The following is a 5,493-nucleotide window of genomic DNA, read 5'->3' on the forward strand; positions in this document are numbered from 1 at the left end:
TCAGCAGGAGTTCGCGTTGCGTCCAAGAGTCCGACGAGCTTTCCTGTGACAGGCGAGCTCAATTGCGCGACTTGGTGACCAGCACGGCCTAAAGCGGCGGAGAAGAAACAAAATTGGAAGGGAATCAGAAGGAGAATCTTGGATTTCTATTGGAGGAATATTCTCTTAGATTTCCTTCCGTTGGGGAAATAATTTTTTCTGCTGGTTCCGATAAGGAAGAAATTGGAAGGGTCCGATTGATTTCTGATTGCGGGAGGAGGAATTGCGGAAAGGTCAGATTGATTTCCTTGCTGGGAGGTGATTTCAGAAGCTTCTGAATTTCCTTTGCCGAAGGCTGCGAAGAAGAAAATTTGGAAGAAATTTTTTGATTTGAGTTGATTATGTTTCCTGGAGGCGAGAGATTGGTTTTTCGATTTGTTTCCTTGTTGGTTCCTGGAGGCAGGATATTGTTTTCCTGAAGTGGAAGATTGGTTTCCTTTACTGGAGGCGGCAAAATATTCCTTCGATTGTATTTCTTGGCTGAGATATTTCGTGGTGCACACGATGCTATTTCGGTGACGCGATAGCAGAAAACATGCGAAAGATCTTGAAGAAATTTTTGGGTGCAAAGTTCTGGTGCAAAGTTCGAGGTGACGACGCTTGATGGAACCATAAATTTTGGGTTGTGGCAAACAAGGGTAAAAGATCTATTAGCGCAACAGGAAATTCTGAATGCTTTGCGGGCAAGGAAACCAGATGCCATGGAGGATGAAGATTTAGAAGAATTGTAACAACGAGCTGCAACTACTATACGCCTATGTCTGACAGATGAGGTTATGTATCACGTGATGAATATGAAATCTCCAGGGGAGGTATGAAAGAAATTGAAAACTCAGTTTATGACTAAATCTCTAACGAATAAATTGTATCGGAAGCAAAAGCTGTATGGGCTGAAAATTCAAGAAGGTTCTGATCTAGCACAACATGTTAATGATTTTAATCAAATAATCACAGATTTATCACAGCTTGATGTGACTATTGAGGATGAAAGCCGAGCAATGATTTTGTTGTGTTCACTGCATTCTTCCTATGAACGCCTGATGACTACTCTTACATATGACGAAAAAACCATCAAAGTTGATGAAATCACTGCAGCATTGTTGATTCACAACCAACGGAAGCATAATGCAGAGAAAAGCTCTCATGACGACAATTTATATGTTAAGGGTAAGCAGGATCGTGGAAGGAAGAAAGATGAGTGTTCTAGAAGGTGAAATTCCAGATCCAAGTCAAAAGGTAAAAAGACAATTTATTGCTACAATTGCAATGAGTCAGGTCATATGAAGAGAGATTGTCCAAAGCTCAAGAAGCAGATTGAGGAGAAATGTGATGAATCATCTAAGTCTGTAAATGTAGTGCAGAGTGACAATTCAGATTGCAGTGATGAAGAATGCTATCATTTTCATCAACTCAGGTCACGGATACATGAATTCTTGATTCAGGATGCTCTTATCACATAATACTTAACAGAGAGTGGTTCACTTCGTACAAGTCAATTAATTCTGGCTCAGTTTATCTAGGTGATGATGTATGCTGCAATATTGTTGGTATTGAAGATGTCAGAATTAAGATGTATGATGACACAGTTAGAACATTATGTGATACCAGACATATTTTAGAAATGAAGAAGAATTTGATTTCCTCGGGCATTTTATATAGAAATAGTTTTATTTCTAAGACAGATGAGGATAGGAAAACCATCAGAATTGTTAAGGGTGCACTGACCGTGATGAAAAGAAAGTTAACTGCAGGTAAAATCTACAAACTGTTAGGGAGTACAGTTGTAGATGAAGTTCATTCTGTGGAGTCAGATGATGATAGCACAAAGCTATGACATATGCGTCTGGGTCATCTTAGTGAACGTGGGATGACAAAATTGCATGAAAGAAATCTGTGGCATGGAGTTAAAAGCTGCAAGCTCGATCTTTGTAAGTTCTGTGTTCTTGAAAAACAGACTAGAATTAGTTTTATGACTGGAAAACATAAAACTGAAGGGATTTTTGATTATGTGTATTATGATGTATGAGACCCTACCAGGGAATTATCATTGAAAGGATCTCAGTATTTTGTCACCTTTATTAATGTTTTCTTCAGGAAAATTTGGGTTTATTTTTTGAAACAAAAATTTGAAGTATTCTCTAAATTCAAGCCGTGGAAAGCTGAGGTGGAGAACCAAACTGACAGAAAGATCAAGTATTTGAAATCCGATAATAACATGTAGTACACAGATTCACAGTTTCAGAAGTTCTGTGAGGAGCATGAGATTCTGAGACATTTTTGAGTGCGCAAGACACCACAACAAAATTGTGTGGCAGAAAGGATAAACAAGTTCTTAACTGAAAGGATAAGATGCTTGAGACTGAATGCAGAGCTTTCTAAGAGTTTCTGGGCAGAATATGTGAATATGACATGTTATCTCATCAATAGATCACCTCGGGCATCGTAGGGTGGCAAGGTCGCAGAAGAGGTATGAACAGGTAATCCAGTTAATTTCGATTATTTACGGATTTTTGGTTGTCTTGCTTATGTACATGTACCTGGAGATGAAAGATCAAAACTTGATGCAAAATCCAAGTACATCTTTCTGGGCTACAAGAAAGGTGTGAAATGATACAAGTTTTAGGATCCAATTATAAAGATGGTGATCAACAGAGATGCAGTTTTTTATGAACAGTCAATGTTGCAGCAAAATCAAGACAAGGTGTTGGGAAAAGTTCCAGTTCAGATGCGGTGCAGATGGATTTAGAACAACATTCGGTGGCAACTGAGAGAGTTGAAGGTTCAAATCGAATACCTGATGATTCCATTGCAGACGATCCGCAAAATTATAATATAGCCAGAGACAGATAGAGACACAAAAATATAAGATCTCATAGCAGATTGAGTTATAAAGACTTGTTCTCTTGTGCACTTCTTATCAGCAGCGATGATCCAACCACTTTTGAAGGAGCTATCACTAGTCAGAAGAAAGAGAAATGACTGGGTGCAATGATTGAGGAGATGAAGTCTTTACAGAAAAATCGCACATGGAAGTTAGTTCAGCTTTCTGAGGGAAAGAAGACTATTGAGTGCAAGTGGGTGTATAAAAGGAAACCAACAGTATCAGAAAAAGAATGGGAAAAATTCAAGGCTTGACTGGTAGCAAATGGATTTTCATAGTAGAAGGGGATAGATTATGATGAAATCTTTTCTCCTATGGTCAGACATACTTCAGTCAGGGCAATGCTTGCATTAGTAGCCATTTGGGATTTGTATTTGGAGCAGATGTATGTTAAAACAGCTTTTTTGCATGGTGATCTGGGTGAACAGATTTACATAGAGCAGCCAGAAGGGTTCACTCAACATGAAAAGGAGCATCTGGTTTGCAGGTTAAAGAAATCGCTGTATGGGTTGAAACAGTCTCCAAGACAATGGTACAATCGATTTGACTCTTACATGATACAAATTGGCTACAAGCGATGTGAATATGATTGTTGTGTTTATGTGAAGAGGCTTGATGATCGTTCTATTATTTTTTTGTTAATGTATGTTGACGATATACTGATTGCTGCAAAAAATATAAATGATATCCGTGGTTTGAAAGCTTTATTGAGTCAGGAATTTGACATAGACTTGGGTACTACGAATAAGGTTCTTGGAATGAAAATCATCGAGATAGAAGCTCAAGACGATTATGTCTATCTCAACGAGGCTATGTTGAGAAAGTGCTGGATAGGTTTGAGATGAGCAAAACAAAGCCTGTAAGCACTCTTGTCAAATCATTTTAAGCTTTCTTCAGGACAGTGTCCTAAGACAGACACAGAAATCAAAGACATGACAAAGGTTTCATATGTCAGTGCAGTTGGCTGTTTGATGTATGCAATGGTATGTACTCGTCCTGATTTGTCTCATGCTGTTAATTAAGTCTGCAAATACATAGCTAAACTTGGAAGGCAATATTGAGAAACAGTCAGGTGGATTTTCAAGTATCTGAAAGGTACTGTAGGACATGAAATCATTTTTGGCAGTCAGCAAAATGATTCTTCAGTTGTAGGGTACGATTCTGACTACGCAGGTGATTTGGATGGCAGAAAGTCTACAACTGGGTATGTGTTTACTCTTGGTGGAGGACCTATATGTTGGAAATCAACAATTCAGTCTATTGTGACATTATCTACAACTGAAGCAGAGTATATGACAGTAGCTGAAGCTGCAAAAGAAGCCTTATGACTTGCTGAGCTAGTAAATGAACTATGCGTTGAGCAATGTGGAGTTCAGTTGCATTGTGATAGCCATAGTGCTATTTATCTGGCTAAGAACTAGATGTACCATGCGAGAACCAAACACATTGATGTCAGATATCACAAGATCAGAGTATTGATTGCTTCTGGTGAGTACTGTTGCAGAAGGTTCATACTGATGAAAATGCGGCTGATATGTTGACCAAGCCAGTTACTATCAGCGTGTTCTTGCATTGCTTAGACTTGTTGAATGTTTGCAGTTGCTAGAGAAACATGGTGACCCAACCCACTTATGATATGTAAGAAACTTCATGTTGTATTTCTCCTAAGGGGCTGGATATTTGCCAAGGTGGAGATTTGTTAGGTATGACTCATATACCATATAAGGGACATGCTTGAGTGGAGCGGAGCAGAGCGGAAGATTCTGTCCAAATTAGGAGAGTTTCCTTATGTGGGTTGGGAGTGTCGTACATGAGTAATTTGGTAATTACATATTATACTTAATGTTTCTTTTTCTGCTCTTTCTAGGGTTAGAAATATGCATGTATGTAACCCTAGGTCTTATCCTATATTCTGTATTCTGTACTCTTTTCTGGATTAGTGAAAAGCAGCCGCTTTGCTGTCGAGGACGTTGACATTTTTGTATCTTTGCCGAACCTCGTTAAATCTCTGTGTTCTTCTGGATTTGTGTCGTTACTGTTTTCTTCGCCCTAATTTTCTCAACAGATACATACATACATCTATGTACATACATACATCTATATATATATATAAATGTATGTACATACATATACTCAGAATCTTAAAGTCTGTTTGAGATCAGTTTTTATTTTTTATTTTTATTTTGCTCATTGTTAAGAAAACATATTTAATACTGCTATGATTTAAATATTTAAAAATATATATAAAACATATTTGATTGGATATAATTTTTTATTTTTTTATGAAATGATTAGACCACGTGTCTTCTAGTATTAAGCTATAATGTCCATAGCATATATGACGTTTTCTTTGCTCCATCCAGCACGGAGCATTATTTGTGGGCGGGCGGCGGGTGAGCGGCTGGCAGCAGGCGGCTTGCTACGGAGATGGACGGATAGCATGAAGTGGTGGGCGGCTGGAGGCTGCTGTTACTGGTGGGGACTAGCGGTGGCAGGAGAGCGGGGGCTGGTGGCTGCGGCTAGCTGTGGCAGGCACTTGGGCAGCGACGGCGGGGGGGGGGGCGGCTGGGGAG

The 5,493-nt window shown here is 39.0% G+C and overlaps 1 protein-coding gene across 2 annotated transcripts in view; it reads right to left on the reverse strand.

Annotated features, from left to right (window-relative positions):
• The window catches only part of LOC110029122 (dihydrolipoyllysine-residue acetyltransferase component of acetoin cleaving system-like), a 12,830-nt gene that overhangs the window by 3,178 nt on the left and 4,159 nt on the right, over window positions 1-5,493 (reverse strand). The window lies entirely within an intron of this gene.

The sequence above is a fragment of the Phalaenopsis equestris genome, unplaced genomic scaffold (genome assembly GCF_001263595.1).
Source record: "Phalaenopsis equestris unplaced genomic scaffold, ASM126359v1 Scaffold000552, whole genome shotgun sequence".
Taxonomy (NCBI): Eukaryota; Viridiplantae; Streptophyta; class Magnoliopsida; order Asparagales; family Orchidaceae; genus Phalaenopsis; species Phalaenopsis equestris.